The 27,508-nt window shown below is 44.9% G+C and overlaps 53 non-coding genes and 1 pseudogene across 53 annotated transcripts; all 54 read left to right on the top strand.

Moving 5' to 3' along the window:
• Positions 1-1,659: 1,659 nt before the first annotated feature.
• On the top strand, positions 1,660-1,778 carry LOC130938789 (5S ribosomal RNA). Its single transcript, XR_009069936.1, has one exon. It is a non-coding gene; the product is annotated as a 5S ribosomal RNA (ribosomal RNA).
• Positions 1,779-1,980: 202 nt separating this feature from the next.
• On the top strand, positions 1,981-2,099 carry LOC130938837 (5S ribosomal RNA). The gene has a single exon (XR_009069981.1). It is a non-coding gene; the product is annotated as a 5S ribosomal RNA (ribosomal RNA).
• A 182-nt stretch (positions 2,100-2,281) lies between these two features.
• LOC130937357 (5S ribosomal RNA) lies at positions 2,282-2,400 on the top strand. The gene has a single exon (XR_009068578.1). It is a non-coding gene; the product is annotated as a 5S ribosomal RNA (ribosomal RNA).
• Positions 2,401-2,587: 187 nt separating this feature from the next.
• Positions 2,588-2,706, top strand: LOC130938626 (5S ribosomal RNA). Its single transcript, XR_009069785.1, has one exon. It is a non-coding gene; the product is annotated as a 5S ribosomal RNA (ribosomal RNA).
• A 183-nt stretch (positions 2,707-2,889) lies between these two features.
• LOC130936940 (5S ribosomal RNA) lies at positions 2,890-3,008 on the top strand (annotated as a pseudogene).
• A 186-nt stretch (positions 3,009-3,194) lies between these two features.
• Positions 3,195-3,313, top strand: LOC130937440 (5S ribosomal RNA). The gene has a single exon (XR_009068660.1). It is a non-coding gene; the product is annotated as a 5S ribosomal RNA (ribosomal RNA).
• A 187-nt stretch (positions 3,314-3,500) lies between these two features.
• Positions 3,501-3,619, top strand: LOC130938900 (5S ribosomal RNA). The gene has a single exon (XR_009070040.1). It is a non-coding gene; the product is annotated as a 5S ribosomal RNA (ribosomal RNA).
• Positions 3,620-3,804: 185 nt separating this feature from the next.
• LOC130938963 (5S ribosomal RNA) lies at positions 3,805-3,921 on the top strand. Its single transcript, XR_009070099.1, has one exon. It is a non-coding gene; the product is annotated as a 5S ribosomal RNA (ribosomal RNA).
• Positions 3,922-4,111: 190 nt separating this feature from the next.
• On the top strand, positions 4,112-4,230 carry LOC130937145 (5S ribosomal RNA). The gene has a single exon (XR_009068377.1). It is a non-coding gene; the product is annotated as a 5S ribosomal RNA (ribosomal RNA).
• A 194-nt stretch (positions 4,231-4,424) lies between these two features.
• LOC130938723 (5S ribosomal RNA) lies at positions 4,425-4,543 on the top strand. The gene has a single exon (XR_009069874.1). It is a non-coding gene; the product is annotated as a 5S ribosomal RNA (ribosomal RNA).
• Positions 4,544-4,728: 185 nt separating this feature from the next.
• LOC130938973 (5S ribosomal RNA) lies at positions 4,729-4,846 on the top strand. The gene has a single exon (XR_009070109.1). It is a non-coding gene; the product is annotated as a 5S ribosomal RNA (ribosomal RNA).
• Positions 4,847-5,030: 184 nt separating this feature from the next.
• On the top strand, positions 5,031-5,149 carry LOC130937310 (5S ribosomal RNA). The gene has a single exon (XR_009068533.1). It is a non-coding gene; the product is annotated as a 5S ribosomal RNA (ribosomal RNA).
• Positions 5,150-5,343: 194 nt separating this feature from the next.
• On the top strand, positions 5,344-5,462 carry LOC130938868 (5S ribosomal RNA). The gene has a single exon (XR_009070010.1). It is a non-coding gene; the product is annotated as a 5S ribosomal RNA (ribosomal RNA).
• Positions 5,463-5,644: 182 nt separating this feature from the next.
• On the top strand, positions 5,645-5,763 carry LOC130939044 (5S ribosomal RNA). Its single transcript, XR_009070176.1, has one exon. It is a non-coding gene; the product is annotated as a 5S ribosomal RNA (ribosomal RNA).
• Positions 5,764-5,947: 184 nt separating this feature from the next.
• LOC130938709 (5S ribosomal RNA) lies at positions 5,948-6,066 on the top strand. The gene has a single exon (XR_009069861.1). It is a non-coding gene; the product is annotated as a 5S ribosomal RNA (ribosomal RNA).
• A 184-nt stretch (positions 6,067-6,250) lies between these two features.
• Positions 6,251-6,369, top strand: LOC130939039 (5S ribosomal RNA). The gene has a single exon (XR_009070171.1). It is a non-coding gene; the product is annotated as a 5S ribosomal RNA (ribosomal RNA).
• Positions 6,370-6,557: 188 nt separating this feature from the next.
• On the top strand, positions 6,558-6,676 carry LOC130938666 (5S ribosomal RNA). The gene has a single exon (XR_009069824.1). It is a non-coding gene; the product is annotated as a 5S ribosomal RNA (ribosomal RNA).
• Positions 6,677-6,858: 182 nt separating this feature from the next.
• Positions 6,859-6,977, top strand: LOC130938794 (5S ribosomal RNA). The gene has a single exon (XR_009069941.1). It is a non-coding gene; the product is annotated as a 5S ribosomal RNA (ribosomal RNA).
• A 56-nt stretch (positions 6,978-7,033) lies between these two features.
• Positions 7,034-7,152, top strand: LOC130938795 (5S ribosomal RNA). Its single transcript, XR_009069942.1, has one exon. It is a non-coding gene; the product is annotated as a 5S ribosomal RNA (ribosomal RNA).
• Positions 7,153-7,341: 189 nt separating this feature from the next.
• On the top strand, positions 7,342-7,460 carry LOC130938265 (5S ribosomal RNA). The gene has a single exon (XR_009069437.1). It is a non-coding gene; the product is annotated as a 5S ribosomal RNA (ribosomal RNA).
• A 194-nt stretch (positions 7,461-7,654) lies between these two features.
• On the top strand, positions 7,655-7,773 carry LOC130938983 (5S ribosomal RNA). The gene has a single exon (XR_009070118.1). It is a non-coding gene; the product is annotated as a 5S ribosomal RNA (ribosomal RNA).
• A 186-nt stretch (positions 7,774-7,959) lies between these two features.
• LOC130938822 (5S ribosomal RNA) lies at positions 7,960-8,077 on the top strand. Its single transcript, XR_009069967.1, has one exon. It is a non-coding gene; the product is annotated as a 5S ribosomal RNA (ribosomal RNA).
• A 188-nt stretch (positions 8,078-8,265) lies between these two features.
• LOC130938732 (5S ribosomal RNA) lies at positions 8,266-8,384 on the top strand. Its single transcript, XR_009069883.1, has one exon. It is a non-coding gene; the product is annotated as a 5S ribosomal RNA (ribosomal RNA).
• A 188-nt stretch (positions 8,385-8,572) lies between these two features.
• LOC130938765 (5S ribosomal RNA) lies at positions 8,573-8,691 on the top strand. The gene has a single exon (XR_009069914.1). It is a non-coding gene; the product is annotated as a 5S ribosomal RNA (ribosomal RNA).
• Positions 8,692-8,876: 185 nt separating this feature from the next.
• LOC130936904 (5S ribosomal RNA) lies at positions 8,877-8,995 on the top strand. The gene has a single exon (XR_009068218.1). It is a non-coding gene; the product is annotated as a 5S ribosomal RNA (ribosomal RNA).
• Positions 8,996-9,191: 196 nt separating this feature from the next.
• Positions 9,192-9,310, top strand: LOC130937592 (5S ribosomal RNA). The gene has a single exon (XR_009068804.1). It is a non-coding gene; the product is annotated as a 5S ribosomal RNA (ribosomal RNA).
• Positions 9,311-9,493: 183 nt separating this feature from the next.
• On the top strand, positions 9,494-9,612 carry LOC130939049 (5S ribosomal RNA). The gene has a single exon (XR_009070181.1). It is a non-coding gene; the product is annotated as a 5S ribosomal RNA (ribosomal RNA).
• A 56-nt stretch (positions 9,613-9,668) lies between these two features.
• Positions 9,669-9,787, top strand: LOC130938872 (5S ribosomal RNA). Its single transcript, XR_009070014.1, has one exon. It is a non-coding gene; the product is annotated as a 5S ribosomal RNA (ribosomal RNA).
• A 233-nt stretch (positions 9,788-10,020) lies between these two features.
• LOC130937866 (5S ribosomal RNA) lies at positions 10,021-10,139 on the top strand. The gene has a single exon (XR_009069060.1). It is a non-coding gene; the product is annotated as a 5S ribosomal RNA (ribosomal RNA).
• Positions 10,140-10,323: 184 nt separating this feature from the next.
• Positions 10,324-10,442, top strand: LOC130937604 (5S ribosomal RNA). Its single transcript, XR_009068815.1, has one exon. It is a non-coding gene; the product is annotated as a 5S ribosomal RNA (ribosomal RNA).
• Positions 10,443-10,499: 57 nt separating this feature from the next.
• LOC130938754 (5S ribosomal RNA) lies at positions 10,500-10,618 on the top strand. Its single transcript, XR_009069903.1, has one exon. It is a non-coding gene; the product is annotated as a 5S ribosomal RNA (ribosomal RNA).
• A 208-nt stretch (positions 10,619-10,826) lies between these two features.
• LOC130937770 (5S ribosomal RNA) lies at positions 10,827-10,945 on the top strand. Its single transcript, XR_009068971.1, has one exon. It is a non-coding gene; the product is annotated as a 5S ribosomal RNA (ribosomal RNA).
• Positions 10,946-11,145: 200 nt separating this feature from the next.
• LOC130938815 (5S ribosomal RNA) lies at positions 11,146-11,264 on the top strand. The gene has a single exon (XR_009069961.1). It is a non-coding gene; the product is annotated as a 5S ribosomal RNA (ribosomal RNA).
• A 198-nt stretch (positions 11,265-11,462) lies between these two features.
• On the top strand, positions 11,463-11,581 carry LOC130939015 (5S ribosomal RNA). Its single transcript, XR_009070149.1, has one exon. It is a non-coding gene; the product is annotated as a 5S ribosomal RNA (ribosomal RNA).
• A 200-nt stretch (positions 11,582-11,781) lies between these two features.
• Positions 11,782-11,900, top strand: LOC130936885 (5S ribosomal RNA). Its single transcript, XR_009068200.1, has one exon. It is a non-coding gene; the product is annotated as a 5S ribosomal RNA (ribosomal RNA).
• Positions 11,901-12,058: 158 nt separating this feature from the next.
• LOC130938892 (5S ribosomal RNA) lies at positions 12,059-12,177 on the top strand. Its single transcript, XR_009070033.1, has one exon. It is a non-coding gene; the product is annotated as a 5S ribosomal RNA (ribosomal RNA).
• A 175-nt stretch (positions 12,178-12,352) lies between these two features.
• LOC130938091 (5S ribosomal RNA) lies at positions 12,353-12,471 on the top strand. Its single transcript, XR_009069271.1, has one exon. It is a non-coding gene; the product is annotated as a 5S ribosomal RNA (ribosomal RNA).
• A 57-nt stretch (positions 12,472-12,528) lies between these two features.
• On the top strand, positions 12,529-12,647 carry LOC130938724 (5S ribosomal RNA). The gene has a single exon (XR_009069875.1). It is a non-coding gene; the product is annotated as a 5S ribosomal RNA (ribosomal RNA).
• A 192-nt stretch (positions 12,648-12,839) lies between these two features.
• LOC130938078 (5S ribosomal RNA) lies at positions 12,840-12,958 on the top strand. The gene has a single exon (XR_009069259.1). It is a non-coding gene; the product is annotated as a 5S ribosomal RNA (ribosomal RNA).
• Positions 12,959-13,015: 57 nt separating this feature from the next.
• LOC130938967 (5S ribosomal RNA) lies at positions 13,016-13,134 on the top strand. The gene has a single exon (XR_009070103.1). It is a non-coding gene; the product is annotated as a 5S ribosomal RNA (ribosomal RNA).
• Positions 13,135-13,191: 57 nt separating this feature from the next.
• LOC130938025 (5S ribosomal RNA) lies at positions 13,192-13,310 on the top strand. The gene has a single exon (XR_009069209.1). It is a non-coding gene; the product is annotated as a 5S ribosomal RNA (ribosomal RNA).
• Positions 13,311-13,507: 197 nt separating this feature from the next.
• Positions 13,508-13,626, top strand: LOC130938299 (5S ribosomal RNA). Its single transcript, XR_009069470.1, has one exon. It is a non-coding gene; the product is annotated as a 5S ribosomal RNA (ribosomal RNA).
• A 184-nt stretch (positions 13,627-13,810) lies between these two features.
• Positions 13,811-13,929, top strand: LOC130939017 (5S ribosomal RNA). Its single transcript, XR_009070151.1, has one exon. It is a non-coding gene; the product is annotated as a 5S ribosomal RNA (ribosomal RNA).
• Positions 13,930-13,986: 57 nt separating this feature from the next.
• LOC130937381 (5S ribosomal RNA) lies at positions 13,987-14,105 on the top strand. The gene has a single exon (XR_009068604.1). It is a non-coding gene; the product is annotated as a 5S ribosomal RNA (ribosomal RNA).
• A 183-nt stretch (positions 14,106-14,288) lies between these two features.
• On the top strand, positions 14,289-14,407 carry LOC130938114 (5S ribosomal RNA). The gene has a single exon (XR_009069293.1). It is a non-coding gene; the product is annotated as a 5S ribosomal RNA (ribosomal RNA).
• Positions 14,408-14,463: 56 nt separating this feature from the next.
• LOC130938254 (5S ribosomal RNA) lies at positions 14,464-14,582 on the top strand. The gene has a single exon (XR_009069426.1). It is a non-coding gene; the product is annotated as a 5S ribosomal RNA (ribosomal RNA).
• A 186-nt stretch (positions 14,583-14,768) lies between these two features.
• On the top strand, positions 14,769-14,887 carry LOC130938779 (5S ribosomal RNA). Its single transcript, XR_009069927.1, has one exon. It is a non-coding gene; the product is annotated as a 5S ribosomal RNA (ribosomal RNA).
• A 183-nt stretch (positions 14,888-15,070) lies between these two features.
• On the top strand, positions 15,071-15,189 carry LOC130938999 (5S ribosomal RNA). Its single transcript, XR_009070134.1, has one exon. It is a non-coding gene; the product is annotated as a 5S ribosomal RNA (ribosomal RNA).
• Positions 15,190-15,382: 193 nt separating this feature from the next.
• Positions 15,383-15,501, top strand: LOC130938748 (5S ribosomal RNA). Its single transcript, XR_009069898.1, has one exon. It is a non-coding gene; the product is annotated as a 5S ribosomal RNA (ribosomal RNA).
• Positions 15,502-15,689: 188 nt separating this feature from the next.
• On the top strand, positions 15,690-15,808 carry LOC130938970 (5S ribosomal RNA). Its single transcript, XR_009070106.1, has one exon. It is a non-coding gene; the product is annotated as a 5S ribosomal RNA (ribosomal RNA).
• Positions 15,809-15,992: 184 nt separating this feature from the next.
• On the top strand, positions 15,993-16,111 carry LOC130937878 (5S ribosomal RNA). Its single transcript, XR_009069071.1, has one exon. It is a non-coding gene; the product is annotated as a 5S ribosomal RNA (ribosomal RNA).
• A 191-nt stretch (positions 16,112-16,302) lies between these two features.
• On the top strand, positions 16,303-16,421 carry LOC130936890 (5S ribosomal RNA). The gene has a single exon (XR_009068204.1). It is a non-coding gene; the product is annotated as a 5S ribosomal RNA (ribosomal RNA).
• Positions 16,422-26,933: 10,512 nt separating this feature from the next.
• On the top strand, positions 26,934-27,052 carry LOC130938769 (5S ribosomal RNA). Its single transcript, XR_009069917.1, has one exon. It is a non-coding gene; the product is annotated as a 5S ribosomal RNA (ribosomal RNA).
• A 188-nt stretch (positions 27,053-27,240) lies between these two features.
• LOC130937287 (5S ribosomal RNA) lies at positions 27,241-27,359 on the top strand. The gene has a single exon (XR_009068510.1). It is a non-coding gene; the product is annotated as a 5S ribosomal RNA (ribosomal RNA).
• Positions 27,360-27,508: the final 149 nt, after the last annotated feature.

Here is a 27,508-nt window from a genome sequence, read left to right as displayed (position 1 = left end):
GCGTTGAACGCCAAGTACACGCTCCTTTCTGGAGTTAAACGCCAGAAAAACGTCATAATCCGGAGTTGAACGCCCAAAGCACATCATAACTCGAAATTCAACTCCAAGAGAAGCCTCAGCTCGTGGATAGATCAAGCTTAGCCCAAGCACACACCAAGTGGGCCCCGGAAGTGGATTTATGCATCAATTACCTACTCATGTAAACCCTAGTAGCTAGTCTAGTATATATAGGACATTTATCTATTGTATTAGACATCTTTTGATCTCAGTTTTATTTTATTCTTCATCTTAGGAGATCATTGATCACGTTTAGGGGGCTGGCCATTCGGCCATGCCTGAACCTTCTTTTACTTATGTATTTTCAACGGTGGAGTTTCTGCACACCATAGATTAAGGGTGTGGAGCTCTGCTGTACCTCAAAGATTAATGAAGTTCTATTTTCTTTTATTCAATTCTCTATCTTATTCTTATTCCAAGATATTCATTCGTACTCAAGAACATGATGAATGTGATGAGCTAATAACTCTCATCATCATTCTCACTTATGAACACGCGTGATTGACAACCACTTCCGTTCTGCGGGTAACAAGGCTTGAATGTATATCTCTTAGGTTCCCCAACAGAATCTTCGTGGTATAAGCTAGATAGATGGCGGCATTCATCTAGATCCGGAAAGTCCAACCTTGTCTGTGGTGTTCCGAGTAGGATCCTGGGAATCCGGAAAGTCTCACCTTGTCTGTGGTATTCCGAGTAGGATTCCGTTCATGAATGACTGTGACGTGCTTCAAACTTTAACCTGCTGGGCGTTAGTGACAAACGCAAAAGAGGGATTCTATTCCAGTAGGAGCGGGAACCACCGGTGATTGGCCGTACTGTGACAGAGTGCGTGCATTAGCTTTCACTGCGAGGATGGGATGTAGCTATCAACCATGGGTGATGCCTCCAGACTGGTTAGCTGTGCGAGTGACAGCCGTGCAGGTTATTTCCCCGAGAGGAATGAAAGTAGCCACAGCTGATAGTGAACCCTATACAAAGCTTGCCATGGAGAGGAGTAAGAAGGATTGGGTAGAAGGAATAGGAGAGCAGGCGTCCTAGAGCTCTACAGCACCTCCATTCCGCTTATCTGAAATTCCTACCAATGAATCTGCATAAGTATCTCTATCCCTTTTATTATTCCTTTTTATTTATTATTCCAATAATCACAATTCCCCTTTAATCTCTCTAACTGAGATTTACAAGATGACCATAGCTTGCTTCATACCAACAATCTCTGTGGATTCGACCCTTACTCACGTAAGGTTATTACTTGGACGACCCAGTACACTTGCTGGTTAGTTGAACGGAGTTGTGAATTCCACCAGAGCCATAATTAGAACATTGATCACAAATGATACAAGAATTTGAATCACAATTTCGTCCACCAGTGACCTCATGGGAAGTTCTCGTGTTGCACCTCTCTTTTTTTTTTTTTTTTTTTTTTTTTTTTTACGTCGTGCCGACTCTCATTCTCTAAATGATGCTATCCCGAGTAGGCCAACTAAGGACGAGCCGCAATGGCCTCATCCTCGGCAGGCACCTACAGTACCCGCAAGGCTTCGCAGATAGTGTTATGCTCTCTCGCGCCGCATGGTTAAGAAAATTGTGTGTGCAAACTATAACTGGTGCGATCATACCAGCACTAATGCACCGGATCCCATAAGAACTCCGCAGTTAAGCGTGCTTGGGAGAGAGTAGTACTAGGATGGGTGACCTCCTAGGAAGTTCTCGTGTTGCACCTCTTTTTTTTTTTTTTTTTTTTTTTTTTTTTTGCGTCGTGCCGACCCTCATTCTCTAAATGACGCTATCCTGAGTAGGACACCTAAGGGCGAGCCGCAATGGCCTCATCCTCGGCAGGCACCTACAGTACCCGCAAGACTTCGCGAATAGTGTTATGCTCTCTCGCACCGCATGGTTAAGAAAATTGTGTGTGCGAACTATAATAGGTGCTATCATACCAGCACTAATGCACCGGATCCCATCAGAACTCCGCAGTTAAGCATACTTGGGCGAGAGTAGTACTAGGATGGGTGACCTCCTGGGAAGTTCTCGTCTTGCACCTTTTTTTTTTTTACGTCGTGCCGACTCTCATTCTCTAAATGATACTATCCTGAGTAGGCCACCAAAGGGCGAGCCGCAATGGTCTCATCCTTGGCAGGCACCTACAGTACCCGCAAGGCTTCGCGGATAGTGTTATGCTCTCTCGCGCCGCATGGTTAAGAAAATTTTGTGTGCGAACTATAATAGGGGCGATCATACCAGCACTAATGCACCGGATCCCATCAGAACTCCGCAGTTAAGTGTGCTTGGGCGAGAGTAGTACTAGGATGGGTGACCTCCTGGGAAGTCCTCGTGTTGCACCTCTTTTTTTTTTTTTTTACTTCGTGCCGACTCTCATCCTCTAATTGATGCTATCCCGAGTAGGCCACCTAAGGGCGAGCCGTAATGGCCTCATCCTCGGCAGGCACCTACAGTACCTGCAAGGCTTCGCGGATAGTGTTATACTCTCTCGCGCTGCATGGTCAAGAAAATTGTGTGTGCAAACTATAATAGGTGCGATCATACCAGCACTAATGCACCGGATCCCATCAGAACTCCGTAGTTAAGTGTGCTTGGGTGAGAGTAGTACTAGGATGGGTGACCTCCTGGGAAGTCCTCGTGTTGCAGCTTTTTTTTTTTTTACTTCGTGCCGACTCTCATTCTCTAAATGATGCTATCCCGAGTAGGCCACCTAAGGGCGAGTCGCAATGGCCTCATCCTCGGCAGGCACCTACAGTACCCGCAAGGCTTCGCGGATAGTGTTATACTCTCTCGCGCCACATGGTTAAGAAAATTGTGTGTGCAAACTATAATAAGTGTGATCATACCAGCACTAATGCAACGGATCCCATCAAAACTCTGCAGTTAAGCGTGCTTGGGCGAGAGTAGTACTAGGATGGGTAACCTCCTGGGAAGTCATAGAATTGCAACTCTTTTTTTTTTTTATACGTCGTGCCGACTCTCATCCTCTAAATGATGCTATCCCGAGTAGGCCACCTAAGGGCGAGCCGCAATGGCCTCATCCTCGGCAGGCACCTACAGTACCCGCAAGGCTTCGCGGATAGTGTTATGCTCTCTCGCGCCGCATGGTTAAGAAAATTTTGTGTGCGAACTATAAAAGGGGCGATTATACCAGCACTAATGCACCGGATCCCATCAGAACTCCGCAGTTAAGCGTGCTTGGGCGAGAGTAGTACTAGGATGGGTGACCTCCTGGGAAGTCCTCGTGTTGCACCTCTTTTTTTTTTTTTATACGTCGTGCCGACTCTCATTCTCTAAATGATACTATCCCGAGTAGGCCACCTAAGGACGAGCCGCAATGGCCTCATCCTAGGCAGGCACCTACAGAACCAGCAAGGCTTCGCGGATAGTGTTAAACTCTCTCGCGCCGCATGGTTAAGAAAATTGTGTGTGCGAACTATAATAGGTGCGATCATACCAGCACTAATGCACCGGATCCATTCAGAACTCCGCATTTAAGCGTGCTTGGGCGAGAGTAGTACTAGGATGGGTTACCTCCTGGGAAGTCCTCGTGTTGCACCTATTTTTTTTTTTTTACGTCGTGCCGACTCTCATTCTCTAAATGATGATATCCCGAGTAGGCCACCTAAGGGCGAGCCGCAATGGCTTCATCCTCGGCAGGCACCAACAGTACCAGCAAGGTTTCGCGGATAGTGTTATACTATCTCGCGCAGCATGGTTAAGAAAATTGTGTGTGCGAACTATAATAGGTGCGATCATACAGCACTAATGCACCGGATCCCATCAGAACTCCGCAGTTAAGTGTGCTTGGGCGAGAGTAGTACTAGGATGGTGACCTCCTGGGAAGTCCTCGTGTTGCACCTCTCTTTTTTTTTTTTTTTTTACGTCCTGCCGACTCTCATTCTCTAAATGATGCTATCCCGAGTAGGCCACCTAAGGGTGAGCCGCAATAGCCTCATCCTCGGCAGGTACCTACAGTACCCGCAAGGCTTCGCGGATAGTCTTATACTCTCTCGCGCTGCATGGTTAAGAAAATTGTGTTGCGAACTATAATAGGTGCGATCATACCAGCACTAATGCACCGGATCCCATCAGAACTCCGCAGTTAAGCGTGCTTGGGCGAGAGTAGTACTACGATGGTTGACCTCCTGGGAAGTCCTCGTGTTGCACCTCTTTCTTTTTTTTTTTTTTTTTTACTTCGTGCCGACTCTCATCCTCTAAATGATGCTATCCCGAGTAGGCCACCTAAGGGCGAGCCGCAATGGCCTCATCCTCGGCAGGCACCTACAGTACCCGCAAGGCTTCGCGGATAGTGTTAACCTCTCTCGCGCCGCATGGTTAAGAAAATTGTGTGTGCGAACTATAATAGGTGCGATCATACCAGCACTAATGCACCGGATCCATTCAGAACTCCGCAGTTAAGCGTGCTTGGGCGAGAGTAGTACTATGATGGGTTACCTCCTGGGAAGTCCTCGTGTTGCACCTCTTTTTTTTTTTTTACGTCGTGCCGACTCTCATTCTCTAAATGATGATATCCCGAGTAGGCCACCTAAGGGCGAGCCGCAATGGCTTCATCCCCGGCAGGCACCTACAGTACCAGCAAGGTTTCGCGGATAGTGTTATACTCTCTCGCGCAGCATGGTTAAGAAAATTGTGTGTGCGAACTATAATAGGTGCGATCATACAGCACTAATGCACCGGATCCATTCAGAACTCCGCAGTTAAGCGTGCTTGGACGAGAGTAGTACTAGGATGGGTGACCTCCTGGGAAGTTCTCGTGTTGCACCTCTATTTTTTTTTTACATCGTGCCGACTCTCATTCTCTAAATGATGCTATCCCGAGTAGGCCACCTAAGGGCGAGCCGCAATGGCCTCATCCTCGGCAGACACCTACAATACCCGCAAGGCTTCGCAGATAGTGTTATGCTCTCTCGCGCCGCATGGTTAAGAAAATTGTGTGTGCAAACTATAACTGGTGCAATCATACCAGCACTAATGCACCGGATCCCATAAGAACTCCGCAGTTAAGCGTGCTTGGGCGAGAGTAGTACTAGGATGGGTGACCTCCTGGGAAGTCCTCGTGTTGCACCTCTTTTTTTTTTTTTTTTTTTTTTACGTCGTGCCGACCCTCATTCTCTAAATGACGCTATCCCGAGTAGGCCACCTAAGGGCGAGCCGCAATGGCCTCATCCTCGGTTGGCACCTACAGTACCCGCAAGGCTTCGCGGATAGTGTTATGCTCTCTCGCACCGCATAGTTAAGAAAATTGTGTGTGCGAACTATAATAGGTGCTATCATACCAGCACTAATGCACCGGATCCCATCAGAACTCCGCAGTTAAGCATACTTGGGCGAGATTAGTACTAGGATGGGTGACCTCCTGGGAAGTTCTCGTCTTGCACCTTTTTTTTTTTTACGTCGTGTCGACTCTCATTCTCTAAATGATACTATCCTGAGTAGGCCACCAAAGGGCGAGCCGCAATGGCCTCATCCTCGGCAGGCACCTACAGTACCCGCAAGGCTTCACGGATAGTGTTATGCTCTCTCGCGCCGCATGGTTAAGAAAATTTTGTGTGCGAACTATAATAGGGGCGATCATACCAGCACTAATGCACCGGATCCCATCAGAACTCCGCAGTTAAGCGTGCTTGGGCGAGAGTAGTACTAGGATGGGTGACCTCCTGGGAAGTCCTCGTGTTGCACCTCTTTTTTTTTTTTACGTCGTGCCGACTCTCATCCTCTAAATGATGCTATCCCGAGTAGGCCACCTAAGGGCGAGCCGCAATGGCCTCATCCTCGACAGGCACCTACAGTACCCGCAAGGCTTCGCGGATAGTGTTATACTCTCTCGCGCCGCATGGTCAAGAAAATTGTGTGTGCAAACTATAATAGGTGCGATCATACCAGCACTAATGCACCGGATCCCATCAGAACTCCGCAGTTAAGTGTCCTTGGGCGAGAGTAGTACTAGGATGGGTGACCTCCTGGGAAGTCCTCGTGTTGCAGCTCTTTTTTTTTTTTACTTCGTGCCGACTCTCATTCTCTAAATGATGCTATCCCGAGTAGGCCACCTAAGGGCGAGTCGCAATGGCCTCATCCTCGGCAGGCACCTACAGTACCCGCAAGGTTTCGCGGATAGTGTTATACTCTTTCGCGCCGCATGGTTAAGAAAATTGTGTGTGCAAACTATACTAGGTGTGATCATACCAGCACTAATCCACCGGATCCCATCAGAACTCTGCAATTAAGCGTGCTTGGGCGAGAGTAGTACTAGGATGGGTAACCTCCTGGGAAGTCCTAGAATTGCAACTCTTTTTTTTTTTTTTATACGTCGTGCCGACTCTCATCCTCTAAATGATGCTATCCCGAGTAGGCCACCTAAGGGCGAGCCGCAATGGCCTCATCCTCGGCAGGCACCTACAGTACCCGCAAGGCTTCGCGGATAGTGTTATACTCTCTCGCGCCGCATGGTTAAGAAAATTGTGTGTGCGAACTATAATAGGTGCGATCATACCAGCACTAATGCACCGGATCCCATCAGAACTCCGCAGTTAAGCGTGCTTGGGCGAGAGTAGTACTAGGATGGGTGACCTCTTGGGAAGTCCTCGTGTTGCACCTTATTTTTTTTTACGTCGTGCCGACCCTCATTCTCTAAATGATGCTCTCTCGAGTAGGACACCTAAGGGCGAGGCGCAATGGCCTCATCCTCGGCAGGCACCTACAGTACCCGCAAGGCTTCGCGGATAGCGTTATGCTCTCTCGCGCCGCATGGTTATGAAAATTGTGTGTGCGAACTATAATAGGTGCGATCATACCAGCACTAATGCACCGGATTCCATCAGAACTCCGCAGTTAAGCGTGCTTGGGCGACAGTAGTACTAGGATGGGTGACCTCCTGGGAAGTCCTCGTGTTGCACCCTTTTTTTTTCTACTCTCGCGCCGCATGGTTAAGAAAATTGTGTGTGCGAACTATAATAGGTGCGATCATACCAGCACTAATGCACCGGATTCCATCAGAACTCCGCAGTTAAGCGTGCTTGGGCGAGAGTAGTACTAGGATGGGTGACCTCCTGGGAAGTTCTCGTGTTGCACCTCTATTTTTTTTTTTTTTTACATCGTGCCGATTCTCATTCTCTAAATGATGCTATCCCGAGTAGGCCACCTAAGGGCGAGCCGCAATGGCCTCTTCCTCGGCAGGCACCTACAATACCCGCAAGGCTTCGCAGATAGTGTTATGCTCTCTCGCGCCGCATGGTTAAGAAAATTGTGTGTGCAAACTATAACTGGTGCGATCATACCAGCACTAATGCACCGGATCCCATAAGAACTCCGCAGTTAAGCGTGCTTGGGCGAGAGTAGTACTAGGATGGGTGACCTCCTGGAAAGTCCTCGTGTTGCACCTCTTTTTTTTTTTTTTTTTTTTTTACGTCGTGCCGACCCTCATTCTCTAAATGACGCTATCCCGAGTAGGCCACCTAAGGGCGAGCCGCAATGGCCTCATCCTCAGTTGGCACCTACAGTACCCGCAAGGCTTCGCGGATAGTGTTATGCTCTCTCGCACCGCATAGTTAAGAAAATTGTGTGTGCGAACTATAATAGGTGCTATCATACCAGCACTAATGCACCGGATCCCATCAAAACTCCGCAGTTAAGCATACTTGGGCGAGAGTAGTACTAGGATGGGTGACCTCCTGGGAAGTTCTCGTCTTGCACCTTTTTTTTTTTTTTTTACGTCGTGTCGACTCTCATTCTCTAAATGATACTATCTTGAGTAGGCCACCAAAGGGCGAGCCGCAATGGCCTCATCTTCGGCAGGCACCTACAGTACCCGCAAGGCTTCACGGATAGTGTTATGCTCTCTCGCGCCGCATGGTTAAGAAAATTTTGTGTGCGAACTATAATAGGGGCGATCATACCAGCACTAATGCACCGGATCCATCAGAACTCCGCAGTTAAGCGTGCTTGGGCGAGAGTAGTACTAGGATGGGTGACCTCCTGGGAAGTACTCGTGTTGCACCTCTTTTTTTTTTTTTTTTACTTCGTGCCGACTCTCATCCTCTAAATGATGGTATCCCGAGTAGGCCACCTAAGGGCGAGCCGCAATGGCCTCATCCTCGGCAGGCACCTACAGTACCCGCAAGGCTTCGCGGATAGTGTTATACTCTCTCGCGCCGCATGGTCAAGAAAATTGTGTGTGCAAACTATAATAGGTGCGATCATACCAGCACTAATGCACCGGATCCAATCAGAACACCGCAGTTAAGCGTGCTTGGGCGAGAGTAGTACTAGGATGGGTGACCTCCTGGGAAGTCCTCGTGTTGCACCTCTTTTTTTTTTTTTTTTACGTCGTGCCGACTCTCATCCTCTAAATGATGCTATCCCGAGTAGGCCACCTAAGGGCGAGCCGCAATGGCCTCATCCTCGGCAGGCACCTACAGTACCCGCAAGGCTTCGCGGATAGTGTTATACTCTCTCGCGCCGCATGGTCAAGAAAATTGTGTGTGCAAACTATAATAGGTGCGATCATACCAGCACTAATGCACCGGATCCCATCAGAACTCCGCAGTTAAGTGTGCTTGGGCGAGAGTAGTACTAGGATGGGTGACCTCCTGGGAATTCCTCGTGTTGAAGCTCTTTTTTTTTTTTTACTTCGTGCCGACTCTCATTCTCTAAATGATTCTATCCCGAGTAGGCCACCTAAGGGCGAGTCGCAATGGCCTCATCCTCGGCAGGCACCTACAGTACCCGCAAGGTTTCGCGGATAGTGTTATACTCTCTCGCGCCGCATGGTTAAGAAAATTGTGTGTGCAAACTATAATAGGTGTGATCATAACAGCACTAATCCACCGGATCCCATCAGAACTCTGCAGTTAAGCGTGCTTGGGCGAGAGTAGTACTAGGATAGGTAACCTCCTGGGAAGTCCTAGAATTGCAACTCTTTTTTTTTTTTTTTTTTTTTTATACGTCGTGCCGACTCTCATCCTCTAAATGATGCTATCCCGAGTAGGCCACCTAAGGGCGAGCCGCAATGGCCTCATCCTCGGCAGGCACCTACAATACCCGCAAGGCTTCGCGGATAGTGTTATACTCTCTCGCGCCGCATGGTTAAGAAAATTGTGTGTGCGAACTATAATAGGTGCGATCATACCAGCACTAATGCACCGGATCCCATTAGAACTCCGCAGTTAAGCGTGCTTGGGCGAGAGTAGTACTAGGATGGGTGACCTCTTGGGAAGTCCTCGTGCTGCACCTTATTTTTTTTTTACGTCGTGCCGACCCTCATTCTCTAAATGATGCTCTCTCGATTAGGACACCTAAGGGCGAGGCGCAATGGCCTCATCCTCGGCAGGCACCTACAGTACCCGCAAGGCTTCGCGGATAGCGTTATGCTCTCTCGCGCCGCATGGTTATGAAAATTGTGTGTGCGAACTATAATAGGTGCGATCATACCAGCACTAATGCACCGGATTCCATCAGAACTCCGCAGTTAAGCGTGCTTTTGCGACAGTAGTACTAGGATGGGTGACCTCCTGGGAAGTCCTCGTGTTGCACCCTTTTTTTTTCTACTCTCGCGCCGCATGGTTAAGAAAATTGTGTGTGCGAACTATAATAGGTGCGATCATACCAGCACTAATGCACCGGATCCCATCAGAACTCCGCAGTTAAGCGTGCTTGGGCGAGAGTAGTACTAGGATGGGTGACCTCCTGGGAAGTCCTCGTGTTGCACCTCTTTTTTTTTTTTTTTTTTTTTTTTTTTTTTTTTTTTTTTTTTTTTTTTTTTTTTTTTTTTTACGTCGTGCCGACTCTCATTCTCTAAATGATGCTATCCCGAGTAGGCCACCTATGGGCGAGCCGCAATGGCCTCATCCTCGGCAGGCACCTACAGTACCCGCAAGGCTTCGCGGATAGTGTTATGCTCTCTCGCGCCGCATGGTTAAGAAAATTGTGTGTGCGAACTATAATAGGTGCGATCATACCAGCACTAATGCACCGGATCCCATCAGAACTCCGCAGTTAAGCGTGCTTGGGCGAGAGTAGTACTAGGATGGATGACCTCCTGGGAAGTCCTCGTGTTGCACGTTATTTTTTTTTTTACGTCGTGCCGACCCTCATTCTCTAAATGATGCTCTCCCGAGTAGGACACCTAAGGGCGAGGCGCAATGGCCTCATCCTCGGCAGGCACCTACAGTACCCGCAAGGCTTCGCGGATAATGTTATGCTCTCTCGCGCCGCATGGTTATGAAAATTGTGTGTGCGAATTATAATAGGTGCGATCATACCAGCACTAATGCACCGGATTCCATCAGAACTCCGCAGTTAAGCGTGCTTGGGCGAGAGTAGTACTAGGATGGGTGACCTCCTGGGAAGTCCACGTGTTGCACCCTTTTTTTTTTCTACTCTCGCGCCGCATGGTTAAGAAAATTGTGTGTGCGAACTATAATAGGTGCGATCATACCAGCACTAATGCACCGGATCCCATCAGAACTCCGCAGTTAAGCGTGCTTGGGCGAGAGTAGTACTAGGATGGGTGACCTCCTGGGAAGTCCTCGTGTTGCACCTCTTTTTTTTTTTTTTTTTTTTTTTTTTTTTTTTTTTTACGTCGTGCCGACTCTCATTCTCTAAATGATGCTATCCCGAGTAGGCTACCTATGGGCGAGCCGCAATGGCCTCATCCTCGAAACGAACCTACAGTACCCGCAAGGCTTCGCGGATAGTGTTATGCTCTCTCGCGCCGCATGGTTAAGAAAATTGTGTGTGTGAACTATAATAGGTGCGATCATTCCAGCACTAATGCACCGGATCCCATCAGAATTCCGCAGTTAAGCGTGCTTGGGCGAGAGTAGTACTAGGATGGGTGACCTCCTGGGAAGTCCTCGTATTGCACCTCTTTTTTTTTTCTTTTTTTTTTTTTTTTTACGTCGTGCCGACTCTCATTCTCTAAATGATGCTATCCCGAGTAGGCCACCTATGGGCGAGCCGCAATGGCCTCATCCTCGGCAGGCACCTACAGTACCCGCAAGGCTTCGCGGATAGTGTTATGCTCTCTCGCGCCGCATGGTTAAGAAAATTGTGTGTGCAAACTATAACAGGTGCGATCATACCAGCACTAATGCACCGGATCCGATCAGAATTCCGTAGTTAAGCATGCTTGGGCGAGAGTAGTACTAGGATGGGTGACCTCCTGGGAAGTCCGCGTGTTGCACCTCTTTTTTTTTTTTCTTTTTTTTTTTTTACGTCGTGCCGACCCTCATTCTCTAAATGACGCTATCCCGAGCAGGACACCTAAGGGCGACCCGCAATGGCCTCATCCTCGGCAGGCACCTACAGTACCCGCAAGGCTTCGCGGATAGTGTTATGCTCTCTCGCACCGCATGGTTAAGAAAATTGTGTGTGCGAACTATAATAGTTGCGATCATCCTAGCACTAATGCACCGGATCCCATCAGAACTCCGCTGTTAAGCGCGCTTGGGCGAGAGTAGTACTAGGATGGGTGACCTCCTGGGAAGTCAACGTGTTGCACCTCTTTTCTTTTTTTTTTCTTTTTTTTTTTTACGTCGTGCCAACTCTCATTCTCTAAATGATGCTATCTCGAGTAGGCCACCTATGGGCGAGCCGCAATGGCCTCATCCTCGGCAGGCACCTACAGTACCCGCAAGGCTTCGCGGATAGGGTTATGCTCTATCTCGCCGCATGGTTAAGAAAATTGTGTGTGCGAACTATAATAAGTGCGATGATACCAGCACTAATGTACCGGATCCTATCAAAACTCCGCAGTTAAGGGTGCTTGGGCGAGAGTAGTACGAGGATGGGTGACCTCCTGGGAAGTCCTCGTGTTACACCTCTTTTTTTTTTTAATGATGTTACCCCGAGTAGGCCACCTAAGGGCGAGCCGCAATGGCCTCATCCTCGGCAGGCACCTACAGTACCCGCAAGGCTTCGCGGATAGTGTTATTCTCTCTCGCGCCGCGTGGTTAAGAAAATTGTGTGTGCAAACTATAATAGGTTCGATCATACCAGCACTAATGCACCGGATCCCATCAGAACTCTGTAGTTAAGCGTGCTTGGGTGAGAGTAGTACTCAGATGGGTGACCTCCTGGGAAGTCCTCGTGTTGCACCTTTTTTTTTTACGTCGTGCCGACCCAAATTCTCTAAATGACGCTATCCCGAGTAGGACACCTAAGGGCGAGCCGCAATGGCCTCATCCTCGCACCTACAGTACCCGCAAGGCGTCGCCGATAGTGTGATGCTCTCTCGCGCCGCATGCTTAAGAAAATTGTGTGTGCGCACTATAATAGGTGCGATCATACCAGCACTAATGCACCGGATCCCATCAGAACTCCGCAGTTAAGCGTGCTTGGGCGAGAGTAGTACTAGGATGGGTGACCTCTTGGGAAGTCCTCGTGTTACACCCTTTTTTTTTTCTACTCTCGCGCCGCATGGTTAAGAAAATTGTGTGTGCGAACTATAATAGGTGCGATCATACCAGCACTAATGCACCGGATCCCATCAGAACTCCGCAGTTAAGCGTGCTTGGGCGAGTGTAGTACTAGGATGGGTGACCTCCTGGGAAGTCCTCGTGTTGCACCTCTTTTTTTTTCTTTTTTTTCTTTTTTACGTCGTGCCGACCCAAATTCTCTAAATGACGCTATCCCGAGTAGGACACCTAAGGGCGAGCCGCAATGGCCTCATCCTCGCACCTACAGTACCCGCAAGGCGTCGCCGATAGTGTGATGCTCTCTCGCGCCGCATGCTTAAGAAAATTGTGTGTGCGCACTATAATAGGTGCGATCATACCAGCACTAATGCACCGGATCCCATCAGAACTCCGCAGTTAAGCGTGCTTGGGCGAGAGTAGTACTAGGATGGGTGACCTCTTGGGAAGTCCTCGTGTTACACCCTTTTTTTTTTCTACTCTCGCGCCGCATGGTTATGAAAATTGTGTGTGCGAACTATAATAGGTGCGATCATACCAGCACTAATGCACCGGATTCCATCAGAACTCCGCAGTTAAGCGTGCTTGGGCGACAGTAGTACTAGGTTGGGTGACCTCTTGGGAAGTCCTCGTGTTACACCCTTTTTTTTTTCTACTCTCGCGCCGCATGGTTAAGAAAATTGTGTGTGCGAACTATAATAGGTGCGATCATACCAGCACTAATGCACCGGATCCCATCAGAACTCCGCAGTTAAGCGTGCTTGGGCGAGAGTAGTACTAGGATGGGTGACCTCCTGGGAAGTCCTCGTGTTGCACCTCTTTTTTTTCTTTTTTTTTCTTTTTTACGTCGTGCCGACCCTCATTCTCTAAATGACGCTATCCCGAGTAGGACACCTAAGGGCGAGCCGCAATGGCCTCATCCTCGGCAGGCACCTACAGTACCCGCAAGGCGTCGCCGATAGTGTAATGCTCTCTCGCGCCGCATGCTTAAGAAAATTGTGTGCGCGCACTATAATAGGTGCGATCATACTAGCACTAATGCACCGGATCCCATCAGAACTCCGCAGTTAAGTGTGCTTGGGCAAGAGTAGTACTAGGATGGGTGACCTCCTGGGAAGTCCTCGTGTTGCACCTTATTTTTTTTTTTACGTCGTGCCGACCCTTATTCTCTAAATGATGCTCTCCCGAGTAGGACACCTAAGGGCGAGGCGCAATGGCCTCATCCTCGGCAGGCACCTACAGTACCCGCAAGGCTTCGCGGATAGTGTTATGCTCTCTCGCGCCGCATGGTTATGAAAATTGTGTGTGCGAACTATAATAGGTGCGATCATACCAGCACTAATGCACTAGATTCCATCAGAACTCCGCAGTTAAGCGTGCTTGGGCGACAGTAGTACTAGGATGGGTGACCTCCTGGGAAGTCCTCGTGTTACACCCTTTTTTTTTTCTACTCTCGCGCCGCATGGTTAAGAAAATTGTGTGTGCGAACTATAATAGGTGCGATCATACCAGCAGTAATGCACCGGATCCCATCAGAACTCCGCAGTTAAGCGTGCTTGGGCGAGAGTAGTACTAGGATGGGTGACCTCCTGGGAAGTCCTCGTGTTGCACCTTATTTTTTTTTTACGTCGTGCCGACCCTCATTCTCTAAATGATGCTCTCCCGAGTAGGACACCTAAGGGCGAGGCGCAATGGCCTCATCCTCGGCAGGCAGCTACAGTACCCGCAAGGCATCGCGGATAGTGTTATGCTCTCTCGCGCCGCATGGTTAAGAAAACTGTGTGTGCGAACTATAATAGGTGCGATCATACCAGCACTAATGCACCGGATTTCATCAGAACTCCGCAGTTAAGCGTGCTTGGGCGAGAGTAGTACTAGGATGGGTGACCTCCTGGGAAGTCCTCGTGTTGCACCCTTTTTTTTTCTACTCTCGCGCCGTATGATTAAGAAAATTGTGTGTGCGAACTATAATAGGTACGATCATACCAGCACTAATGCCCCGGATCCCATCAGAACTCCGCAGTTAAGCGTGCTTGGGCGAGAGTAGTACTAGGATGGGTGACCTCCTGGGAAGTCCTCGTGTTGCACCTCTTTTTTTTTTTTTTATGTCGTGCTAACCCTTATTCTCTAAATGACGCTATCCCGAGTAAGACACCTAAGGGCGAGCCGCGATGGCCTCATCCTCGGCAGGCACCTACAGTACCTGCAAGGCTTCGCGGAGAGTGTTATGCTCTCTCGTGCCGCATGGTTAAGAAAATTGTGTGTGTAAACTATAATAGGTGCGATCATACCAGCACTAATGCACAGGATCCCATCAGAACTCCGCAGTTAAGCGTGTTTGGGCGAGAGTAGTACTAGGATGGGTGACCACCTGGAAAGTCCTCGTGTTGCACCTTTTTTTTTTTTTACGTCGTGCTGACCCTCATTCTCTAAATGATGCTATCCCGAGTAAGACGCCTAAGGGCGAGCCGCAATGGCCTCATCCTCGGCATGCACCTACAGTACCCGGAAGACTTCGCGGATAGTGTTATGCTCTCTCGCGCCGCATGGTTAAGAAAATTGTGTGTGCAAACTATAATAGGTGCGATGATACCAGCACTAATGCACCGGATCCCATCAAAACTTTGCAGTTAAGCGTGCTTGGGCGAGAGTAGTACTAGGATGGGTGACCTCCTGGAAAGTCCTCGTTTTGCACCTCTTTTTTTTTTTTTTTTTTTTTACATCGTGCTGACCCTCATTCTCTAAATGACGCTATCCCGAGTACGACGCCTAAGGGCGAGTCGCAATGGCCTCATCCTCGGCAGGCACCTACAGTACCCGCAAGGCTTCGCGGATAGTGTTATGCTCTCTCGTGCCGCATGGTTAAGAAAATTGTGTGTGCAAACTATAATAGGTGCGATCATACCAGCACTAATGCACCGGATCCCATCAGATCTCTACAGTTAAACGTGCTTGGGCGAGAGTAGTACTAGGATGGGTGACCTCCAGGGAAGTCCTCGTGTTGCACCTCTTTTGTGTTTTTTTTTACGTCGTGCCGACCCTCATTCTCTAAATGACGCTATCCCGAGTAGGACACCTAAGGGCGAGCCGCAATGGCCTCATCCTCGGCATGCACCTACAGTACCCGCAAGGCTTCGCGGATAGTGTTATGCTCTCTCGCGCCGCATGGTTAAGAAAATTGTGTGTGCAAACTATAATAGGTGCGATCATACCAGCACTAATGCACCGGATCCCATCAAAACTTTGCAGTTAAGCGTGCTTGGGCGAGAGTAGTACTAGGATGGGTGACCTCCTGGGAAGTCCTCGTGTTGAACTTTATTTTTTTTTTTACGTCGTGCTGACCCTCATTCTCTAAATGACGCTATCCCGAGTAGGACACCTAAGGGCGAGTCGCAATGGCCTCATCCTCGGCAGGCACCTACAGTACCCGCAAGGCTTCGCGGATAGTGTTATGCTCTCTCGTGCCGCATGGTTAAGAAAATTGTGTGTGCAAACTATAATAGGTGCGATCATACCAGCACTAATGCACCGGATCCCATCAGAACTCTGCAGTTAAGCATGCTTGGGCGAGAGTAGTACTAGGATGGGTGACCTCCTGGGAAGTCCTCGTGTTGCACCTCTTTTTTTTTTTTTTTTTTTACGTCGTGCCGACCCTCATTCTCTAAATGACGCTATCCCGAGTAGGACACCTAAGGGCGAGCCGCAATGGCCTCATCCTCGGCATGCACCTACAGTACCCGCAAGGCTTCGCGGATAGTGTTATGCTCTCTCGCGCTGCATGGTTAAGAAAATTGTGTGTGCAAACTATAATAGGTGCGATCATACCAGCACTAATGCACCGGATCCCATCAAAACTTTGCAGTTAAGCGTTCTTGGACGAGAGTAGTACTAGGATGGGTGACCTCCTGGGAAGTCCTCGTGTTGAACTTTTTTTTCTTTTTTTTTTACATCGTGCTGACCCTCATTCTCTAAATGACGCTATCCCGAGTAGGACACCTAAGGGCGAGTGATGAGCGGATAATTTATACGCTTTTTGGCATTGTTTTTAGGTAGTTTTTAGTAAGTTCAAGCTACTTTTAGGGATGTTTTCATTAGTTTTTATGTTTAATTCACATTTCTGGACTTTACTATGAGTTTTTGTGTTTTTCTGTGATTTCAGGTAATTTCTGGCTGAAATTGAGGGACTTGAGCAAAACTCTGAGAAAGGCTGACAAAAGGACTACTGATGTTGTTGGAATCTGACCTCCCTGAACTCGAAATGGATTTTCTGGAGCTACAGAACTCCAAATGGCGCGCTCTCAACGGCATTAGAAAGTAGACATCCAGAGCTTTCCAGCAATATATAATAGTCCATACTTTATTCGGAAATTGACGACGTAACTTGGCGTTGAACGCCAAGTACATGCTGCTGTCTGGAGTTAAACGCCAGAAACACGTCATGATCCGGAGTTGAACGCCCAAAACACGTTATAACTTGGAGTTCAACTCCAAGAAAAGCCTCAGCTCGTGGATAGATCAAGCTCAGCCCAAGAATACACTAAGTGGGCCCTGGAAGTGGATTTATGCATCAATTACTTACTCATGTAAACCTTAGTAGCTAGTCTAGTATAAATAGGATGATTTACTATTGTATTAGACATCTTTTGACAGTTTAATCTTTTGACTGTTTAGCCTTTGATTATTCGGTCTCTTGATCATTCAGGGGGCTGGCCATTCGGCCATGCCTGAACCTTTCACTTATGTATTTTCAACGGTGGAGTTTCTGCACACCATAGATTAAGGGTGTGGAGCTCTGCTGTACCTCAAGTTTCAATACAATTATTATTACTTTCTATTCAATTCTCTTTTATTCTTATTCCAAGATATACGTTGCACAACACTTGATGAATGTGATGATCCGTGACACTCATCATCATTCTCACCTATAAACGCGCGTGATTGACAACCACTTCCGTTCTACTTTAGGCCGGGCGCATATCTCTTAGATTCCCCAACAGAATCTTCGTGGTATAAGTTAGATAGATGGCGGCATTCATGAGGATCCGGAAAGTCTAAACCTTGTCTATGGTATTCCGAGTAGGATTCTGGGATTGAATGACTGTGACGAGCTTCAAACTCCTGAAGGCTGGGCGTGATGACAAACGCAAAAGAATCAAGGGATTCTATTCCAACCTGATTGAGAACCGACAGATGATTAGCCGTGCTGTGACAGAGCATAGGAACGTTTTCACTGAGAGGATGGGATGTAGCCATTGACAACGGTGATGCCCTACATACAGCTTGCCATGGAAAGGAGTAAGAAGGATTGGATGAAAGCAATAAGAAAGTAGAGATTCGAAAGGATTCTAGCATCTCCACACGCCTATCTGAAATTCCCACTATTGATTTATATAAGTATTTCTATCCCTTTTTATTTTATTTTTATTATTAATTTTCGAAACCCATAACCATTTAATCTGCCTAACTGAGATTTACAAGGTGACCATAGCTTGCTTCATACCAACAATCTCTGTGGGATCGACCCTTACTCACGTAAGGTATTACTTGGATGACCCAGTACACTTGCTGGTTAAGTTGAACGGAGTTGTGTCCACACATAGCCAATAGCCATTAAATAAATCTCATGCAAATACAAAGAGGATCACAATTTTGTCCACCAAGTTTTTAGCGCCATTGCCGGGGATTGTTCGAGTATGGATAACTGACGGTTCATCTTGTTGCTCAGATTTGGTAATTTTCTTTTCAAAAAATTTTTCAAAAATTTTTTTTCGTTTTTCTAATAATGTTTTTCGAAAAAATAATAAAAATACAAAAAAAATTCATAAAATCATAAAAATAAAAAATATTTTGTGTTTCTTGTTTGAGTCTTGAGTCAACTTTTAAGTTTGGTGTCAATTGCATGCTTTAAAAATTTTTCTTGCATTTTTCGAAAATTCATGCATTCATGGTGTTCTTCATGATCTTCAAGTTGTTCTTGACAAGTCTTCTTGTTTGATCTTGATGTTTTCTTGCTTTGTGTTGTTTGTTGTTTTTCATATGCATTTTTCGTTTGTTAGAGTCCATGCATTAAAGATTTCTAAGTTTGGTGTCTTGCATGTTTTCTTTGCATTAAAAATTTTTCAAAAATATGTTCTTGATGTTCATCATGATCTTCAAAGTGTTCTTGGTGTGCATCTTGACATTCATAGTGTTCTTGCATGCATCTTGTGTTTTAATCCAAAATTTTCATGTTTTGGGTCACTTTTGTGTTTTTCTCTCTCATCTTTAAAAATTCAAAAATAAAAAAAATATCTTTTCCTTATTTCTCTCCAAATTTTCGAAAATTTGAGTTGACTTAGTCAAAAATTTTTAAAAAATCAGTTGTTTCTTACAAGTCAAGTCAAATTCTCAATTTTTAAAAAAATCTTATCTTTTCAAAATATTTTTCAAAAATCATATCTTTTTCATTTTTTTATTTATTTTTGAAAATTTTAAAAATTATTTTTCAAAAATCTTTTTCTTATCTTTTATATCTAATTTTCGAAAATTAGCTAACAATTAATGTGATTGGTTCAAAAATTTGAAGTTTGTTACTTTCTTGATAAGAAAGGTTCAATCTTTAAATTCTAGAATCTTATCTTGTAGTTTCTTGTTAGTTAAGTCATTTTAAAAATTAAATCTTTTTCAAAATATCTTTTTCTTAAAAATCTTATCTTTATATCTTATCTTTTTCAAAATTTTATCTTTTTCAAAATTTGATTTTAAAATATCTTATCTAACTTCTTATCTTCTTATCTTTTTAAAATTTGATTTTAAAATCTTTTTCAACTAACTGATTAACTTTTTGTTTATTTCTTATCTTTTTCAAAACCACCTAACTACTCTTTCCTCTCTAATTTTCGAAAATATCTTACCCCTTTTTCAAAAATTCTTTTTAATTAACTAATTGTTTCATGTTTTAATTTTAATTACTTTATATCTCTAATTTTTGAAAATCACTAACCCCTTTCTAAAAATTATTTTCGAATTTTCTATCTCTTCTCTCTTATTCTATTTAATTATTTACTAACACTTCTCTTCACCTCTCTTCATCTAAAAATCCGAACCCATTCTTCTTCACTATTCTCCCCTTTCTTCTTCTACTAACATAAAGAAATCTCTATACTGTGACATAGAGGATTCCTCTTCTTTTCTTGTTTTCTTCTCTTTCATATGAGCAGGAACAGGGAAAAAGGCACTCTTGTTGAAATTGATCCTGAACCTGAAAGGACTCTGAAAAGGAAACTAAGAGAAACTAAATTACAACAATCCAGAAACAACCTTTCAGAAATTTTCGAATAAGAGAAGTAGATGGCAGCCGAAAATAATAATAATGCAAGGAAAATGCTTGGTGACTTCACAAAGCCAACGTCCAAATTTGATGGAAGAAGCATCTCCATTCCTGCCATTGGAGCCAACAACTTTGAGCTGAAACCTCAGCTAGTTGCCTTAATGCAAAAAAACTGCAAGTTTTATGGACTTCCATCTGAAGATCCTTATCAGTTTTTAACTGAGTTCTTGCAGATCTGTGAGACTGTAAAGACGAATGGAGTTGCTCCTGAAGTCTACAGACTCATGCTTTTCCCTTTTGCTGTAAGAGACAGAGCTAGAATATGGTTAGATTCACAATCCAAGGATAGCCTGGACTCCTGGGATAAGCTGGTCACAGCTTTCTTGGATAAATTCTTTCCTCCTCAAAAGCTGAGCAAGCTGAGAGTGGATGTTCAAACCTTCAAACAAAAAGATGGTGAATCCCTCTATGAAGCTTGGGAAAGATATAAGCAGCTGACCAAAAGATGTCCATCTGACATGTTTTCAAAATGGACCATATTAGATATATTCTATTATGGTCTCTCTGAATTTTTGAAAATGTCATTGGACCATTCTGCAGATGGATCTATTCACCTAAAGAAAACGCCTGAAGAGGCTCAAGAACTCATTGATATGGTTGCAAACAACCAATTCATGTACACTTCTGAGAGGAATTCCGTGAATAATGGGATACCTCAGAAGAAAGGAGTTCTTGAAATTGATACTCTGAATGCCATATTGGCTCAGAACAAAGTGTTGACTCAACAGGTCAATATGATCTCTCAAAATCTGAATGGATGGCAACATGCATCCAACAGTACTAAAGAGGTAACTTCTGAAGAAGCTTATGATCTTGAGAACCCTGCCATGGCAGAGGTTAATTACATGGGTGAACCTTATGGAAACACCTATAACTCATCATGGAGAAATCATCCAAATTTCTCATGGAAGGATCAACAAAAGCCTCAACAAGGCTTTAACAATGGTGGACGCAATAGGCTGAGCAATAGCAAGCCTTTTCCATCATCTTCTCAGCAACAGACAGAGAATTCTGAACAAAACACCTCTAATTTAGCCAATCTAGTCTCTGATCTGTCCAATGCCACTTTCAGTTTCATGAGTGAAACAAGATCCTCCATTAGGAATCTGGAGGCACAAGTGGGCCAACTGAGTAAGAAAGTCATTAAAACTCCTCCCAGTATTCTCCCAAGCAATACAGAAGAGAATCCAAAAGGAGAGTGCAAGGCCATTGATATAATCAATATGGCCGAATGCACAAGGGAGGAGGAGGACGAAAATCCTAGTGAGGAAGACCTCCTGGGACGTCCCTCAAGCAAGAAGGAGTTTCCTATTAAGGATCCAAAGGAGTCTGAGGCTCATATAGAGACCATAGAGATTCTATTAAATCTCCTTCTGCCATTCATGAGCACTGAAGACTATTCTTCCTCTGAAGAGGATGAAGATGTAACTGGAGAGCAAGTTGCTCAATACTTAGGAGCTATCATGAAGCTGAATGCCAAGTTGTTTGGTAATGAGACTTGGGAAAGTGAACCTCCCTTGCTCATTAGTGAACTAGATACCTGGATTCAGCAAATTCTACCTCAAAAGAAACAAGATCCTGGCAAGTTCTTAATACCTTGTACCATAGGCACCATGACCTTTGAAAAAGCTCTGTGTGATCTGGGGTCAGGGATAAATCTTATGCCACTCTCTGTAATGGAGAAGCTGGGGATCATTGAGGTACAACCTGCCTTGTTCTCATTATAATTGGCAGACAAGTCATTGAGACAAGCTTATGGAATAGTAGAGGACGTGTTAGTAAAGGTTGAAGGCCTTTACATCCCTGCTGATTTCATAATCTTAGACACTAGGAAGGAAGAGGATGATTGCATCATCCTTGGAAGACCTTTCCTAGCCATAGCAGGAGCTGTGATAGATGTCAACAGAGGTGAATTAGTCCTTCAATTGAATGGGGACTACCTTGTGTTTAAGGCACATGGCCATCCCTCTGTGACAAAAGAGAGTAAGCATGAAGAGCTTCTCTTAGTTCAGAGTCAAGAAGAGCCCCCACAGTCAAACTCTAAGTTTGGTGTTGGAAGGCCACAACCAAACTCTAAGTTTGGTGTTTAGACCCCATATCCAAACTCTAAGTTTGGTGTGGGAACTATACAACATTGACCTGATCACCTTGTGGCTCCATGAGAGCCCATTGTCAAGCTATTGACATTAAAGAAGCGCTTGTTGGGAGGCAACCTAATTTTATTTATCTAATTTTTATTTAATTTTATTTTATTGTTATTTTGTGTTTTATTAGGTACATGATCATGTGGAGTCACGAAAAAAAATATAAAAAATAAAAACAGAATCAAAAACAGCAGAAGAAAAATCACACCCTGAAGGAAGCACAGGCTGGCGTTCAACGCCAGTAAGAAACATCTGGCTGGCGTTGTACGCCAGAACAGAGCATCAACATGGCGCTGAACGCCAGAAACAAGCAACATTCTGGCGCTGAACGCCAGGAATGTGCCTAAGAGGAAAAGCTGGCGCTGAACGCCAGTAACAAGCATGAAACTGGCGTTCAACGCTAGAAACATGTTACATGTGGGCGTTGAACGCCCAGAACGTGCACCAATGGGCGTTTAAACGCCAGAATGGTGTGCAAAGGCATTTTACATGCCTATTTGGTGCAGGGATGGAATTCCTTGACACCTCAGGATCTGTGGACCCCACAGGATCACCTCAGGATCTGTGGACCCCACAGGATCCCCACCTACTATATTCCCACCTTACCTCCTAATCCTATTTTACTCTTCCCCATAAACCCCACCTACCTTCCAAATTCAAAAACATCTTCCCACCCATTCCCACCCTAAATGGCCGAACCTACCCTCTACTCTCTCCCTATATATACCTTTCCATTCTACTTCATTTTCACACAACACTACCCCCTCTACTATACCTTAGCCGAATCCATCTCCCCTCACTCTCCTCCATTTTCTTCTTCTTCTTCTTCTCTTCTTTCTTCTCTTGCTCGAGGGCGAGCAATATTTTAAGTTTGGTGTGGTAAAAGCATAAGCTTTTTGTTTTTCCATTACCATCAATGGCACATAAGGCCGGAGAATCCTCTAGAAAAGAAAAAGGGAAGACAAAAGCTTCCACCTCCGAGTCATGGGAGATGGAAAGATTCATCTCCAAAAGCCATCAAGACCACTTCTATGATGTTGTGGCAAAGAAGAAGGTGATCCCTGAGGTCCCTTTCAAACTCAAGAAAAATGAGTATCCGGAGATCCGACATGAAAGCCGAAGAAGAGGTTGGGAAGTCCTAACCAACCCCATGCAACAAGTCGGAATCTTAATGGTTCAAGAGTTCTATGCCAATGCATGGATCACTAGGAACCATGATCAAAGTATGAACCCGAGTCCAAAGAAATATCTCACAATGGTTCGGGGAAAATACTTAGATTTTAGTCCAGAGAATGTGAGGTTGGCGTTCCACTTGCCCATGATGCAAGGAGATGAACGCCCCTACACTAGAAGGGTCAACTTTAATCAAAGGTTGGACCAAGTCCTAATGGACATATGTGTGGAAGGAGCTCAATGGAAAAGAGACTCCAAAAGCAAGCCAGTCCAACTAAGAAGACTGGACCTCAAGCCTGTGGCTAGAGGATGGTTGGAGTTCATTCAACGCTCCATTATTCCCACTAGCAACCGATCTGAAGTTACTGTGGATCGGGCCATCATGATTCATAGCATCATGATTGGAGAGGAAGTAGAAGTTCATGAAGTCATCTCCAATGAATTCTACAAAATAGCCGAAAAGCCCTCCACCATGGCAAGGCTAGCTTTTCCTCACCTTATTTGCCATCTATGTTACTCAGCTGAAGTTATCATAGAAGGAGACATCTCCATTGAAGAGGATAAGCCCATCACCAAGAAGAGGATGGAGCAAGCAAGAGAGACCCTTCACGGTTCTCAAGAGATGCATGAGGAAGCTCATCATCAAGAAATCCCTGAGATGCCTCAAGGGATGCACTTTCCTCCCAACAACTATTGGGAACAACTCAACACGTCCTTAGAAGATTTGAGCCACAATGTGGAACAATTAAGGGTGGAACATCATGAGCACTCCATCATTCTCCAAGAAATAAGAGAAGATCAAAGAGCAATGAGGGAGGAGCAACAAAGGCAAGGAAGGGACATAGAAGAGCTTAAGGACATTGTTGGTCCTTCAAGAAGAAGACGCCACTAAGGTGGATTCATTCCTTGTTCTTATTTCTTTCTGTTTTTCGGTTCCCATGTTATGTTTATCTATGCTTAGTGTCTCTACTTCATGATCATTAGTATGTAGTAACTATGTCTTAAAGCTATGAATAAAATCCATTAATCCTTCACCTCTCTTAAATGAAATATGTTTTAATACAAAAGAACAAGAAGTACATGAATTTCGAATTTATCCTTGAAATTAGTTTAATTATATTGATGTGGTGACAATACTTTTTGTTTTCTGAATGAATGATTGAACAGTGCATATTTTTGATCTTGTTGTTTATGAATGTTAAAATTGTTGGCTCTTGAAAGAATGATGAACAAAGAGAAATGTTATTGACAATCTGAAAAATCATGAAATTGATTCTTGAAGCAAGAAAAAGCAGTGAATAGCAAAAGCTTGAAAAAATATAATTGGCGAAAAAAAATAGAAAGAAAAAGAAAAAGCAAGCAGAAAAAGCCAATAGCCCTTAAAACCAAAAGGCAAGGGTAAAAAGGATCCAAGGCTTTGAGCATCAATGGATAGGAGGGCCCAAGGAAATAAAATACAGGCCTAAGCGGCTAAATCAAGCTGTCCCTAACCATGTGCTTGTGTCATGAAGGTCCAAGTGAAAAGCTTGAGACTGAGTGGTTAAAGTCGTGATCCAAAGCAAAAGAGTGTGCTTAAGAGCTCTGGACACCACTAACTGGGGACTCTAGCAAAGCTGAGTCACAATCTGAAAAGGTTCACCCAGTTATGTGTCTGTGGCATTTATGTATCTGGTGGTAATACTAGAAAACAAAATGCTTAGGGCCACGGCCAAGACTCATAAGTAGCTGTGTTCAAGAATCAACATGCTTAACTAGGAAAGTCAATAACACTATCCAAAATTCTAAGTTCCTAGAGAAGCCAATCATTCTGAACTTCAAAGGAAAAAGTGAGATGCCAAAACTATTCAGAAGCAAAAAGCTACAAGTCCCACTCATCTAATTATAATTAATATTCATTGATATTCTGGAATTCACAATATATTCTCTTCTTTTTATCCTAATTGATTTTCAGTTGCTTGGGGACAAGCAACAATTTAAGTTTGGTGTTGTGATGAGCGGATAATTTATACGCTTTTTGGCATTGTTTTTAGGTAGTTTTTAGTAAGTTCAAGCTACTTTTAGGGATGTTTTCATTAGTTTTTATGTTAAATTCACATTTCTGGACTTTACTATGAGTTTGTGTGTTTTTCTGTGATTTCAGGTAATTTCTGGCTGAAATTGAGGGACTTGAGCAAAACTCTGAAAAAGGCTGACAAAAGGACTACTGATGCTGTTGGAATCTGACCTCCCTGAACTCGAAATGGATTTTCTGGAGCTACAGAACTCCAAATGGTGCGCTCTCAACGGCATTAGAAAGTAGACATCCAGAGCTTTCCAGCAATATATAATAGTCCATACTTTATTCGGAAATTGATGACGTAACTTGGCGTTGAACGCCAAGTACATGCTGCTGTCTGGAGTTAAACGCCAGAAACACGTCATGATCTGGAGTTGAACGCCCAAAACACGTTATAACTTGGAGTTCAACTCCAAGAAAAGCCTCAGCTCGTGGATAGATCAAGCTCAGCCCAAGCATACACCAAGTGGGCCCCGAAAGTGGATTTATGCATCAATTACTTACTCATGTAAACCTTAGTAGCTAGTCTAGTATAAATAGGATGATTTACTATTGTATTAGACATCTTTTGACAGTTTAATCTTTTGACTGTTTAGCCTTTGGTTATTCAGTCTCTTGATCATTCAGGGGGCTGGCCATTCGGCCATGCCTGAACCTTTCACTCATGTATTTTCAACGGTGGAGTTTCTGCACACCATAGATTAAGGGTGTGGAGCTCTGCTGTACCTCAAGTTTCAATACAATTATTATTACTTTCTATTCAATTCTCTTTTATTCTTATTCCAAGATATACGTTGCACAATACTTGATGAATGTGATGATCCGTGACACTCATCATCATTCTCACCTATGAACGCGCGTGATTGACAACCACTTCCGTTCTACTTTAGGCCGGGCGCATATCTCTTAGATTCCCCAACAGAATCTTCGTGGTATAAGTTAGATAGATGGCGGCATTCATGAGGATCCGGAAAGTCTAAACCTTGTCTATGGTATTCCAAGTAGGATTCTGGGATTGAATGACTGTGACGAGCTTCAAACTCCTGAAGGCTGGGCGTGATGACAAACGCAAAAGAATCAAGGGATTCTATTCCAACCTGATTGTGAACCGACAGATGATTAGCCGTGCTGTGACAGAGCATAGGAACGTTTTCACTGAGAGGATGGGATGTAGCCATTGACAACGGTGATGCCCTACATACAACTTGCCATGGAAAGGAGTAAGAAGGATTGGATGAAAGCAATAAGAAAGTAGAGATTCGAAAGGATTCTAGCATCTCCACACGCCTATCTGAAATTCCCACTATTGATTTACATAAGTATTTCTATCCCTTTTTATTTTCTTTTTATTATTAATTTTCGAAACCCATAACCATTTAATCTGCCTAACTGAGATTTAAAAGGTGACCATAGCTTGCTTCATACCAACAATCTCTGTGGGATCGACCCTTACTCACGTAAGGTATTACTTGGATGACCCAGTACACTTGCTAGTTAAGTTGAACGGAGTTGTGTCCACACATAGCCAATAGCCATTAAATAAATCTCATGCAAATACAAAGAGGATCACAATTTCGTCCACCAGCGAGCCGCAATGGCCTCATCCTCGGCAGGCAGCTACAGTACCCGAAAGGCTTCGCAGATAGTGTTATGCTCTCTCGTGCCGCATGGTTAAGAAAATTGTGTGTGCAAACTATAATAGGTGCGATCATACCAACACTAATGCATCGGATCCCATCAGAACTCTGCAGTTAAGAGTGCTTGGGCGAGAGTAGTACTAGGATGGGTGACCTCTTGGGAAGTCCTCGTGTTGCACCTTTTCTTTTTTTTTTTTTACGTCGTGCCGACCATCATTCTCTAAATGACGCTATCCCGAGTAGGACACCTAAGGGCGAGCCGCAATGGCCTCATCCTCGGCATGCACCTACAGTACCCGCAAGGTTTCGCGGATAGTGTTATGCTCTCTCGAGCCGCATGGTTAAGAAAATTGTGTGTGCGAACTATAATAGTTGCGATCATACCAGCACTAATGCACCGGATCCCATCAGAACTCCGAAGTTAAGCGTGCTTGGGCGAGAGTAGTACTAGGATGGGTGACCTCATGGGAAGTCCTCGTGTTGCACCCTTTTTTTTTACGTCGTGCCGACCCTTATTCTCTAAATGACGCTATCCCGAGTAGGCCACCTAAGGGCGAGCCGCAATGACCTCATCCTCGGCAGGCACCTACAGTACCCGCAAGGCTTCGCCGATAGTGTTATGCTTTCTCGCGCCGCAT

The sequence above is a fragment of the Arachis stenosperma genome, chromosome 6 (assembly GCF_014773155.1).
Source record: "Arachis stenosperma cultivar V10309 chromosome 6, arast.V10309.gnm1.PFL2, whole genome shotgun sequence".
NCBI lineage: Eukaryota > Viridiplantae > Streptophyta > Magnoliopsida > Fabales > Fabaceae > Arachis > Arachis stenosperma.
This window is presented reverse-complemented; position numbering and strand designations above follow the sequence as displayed.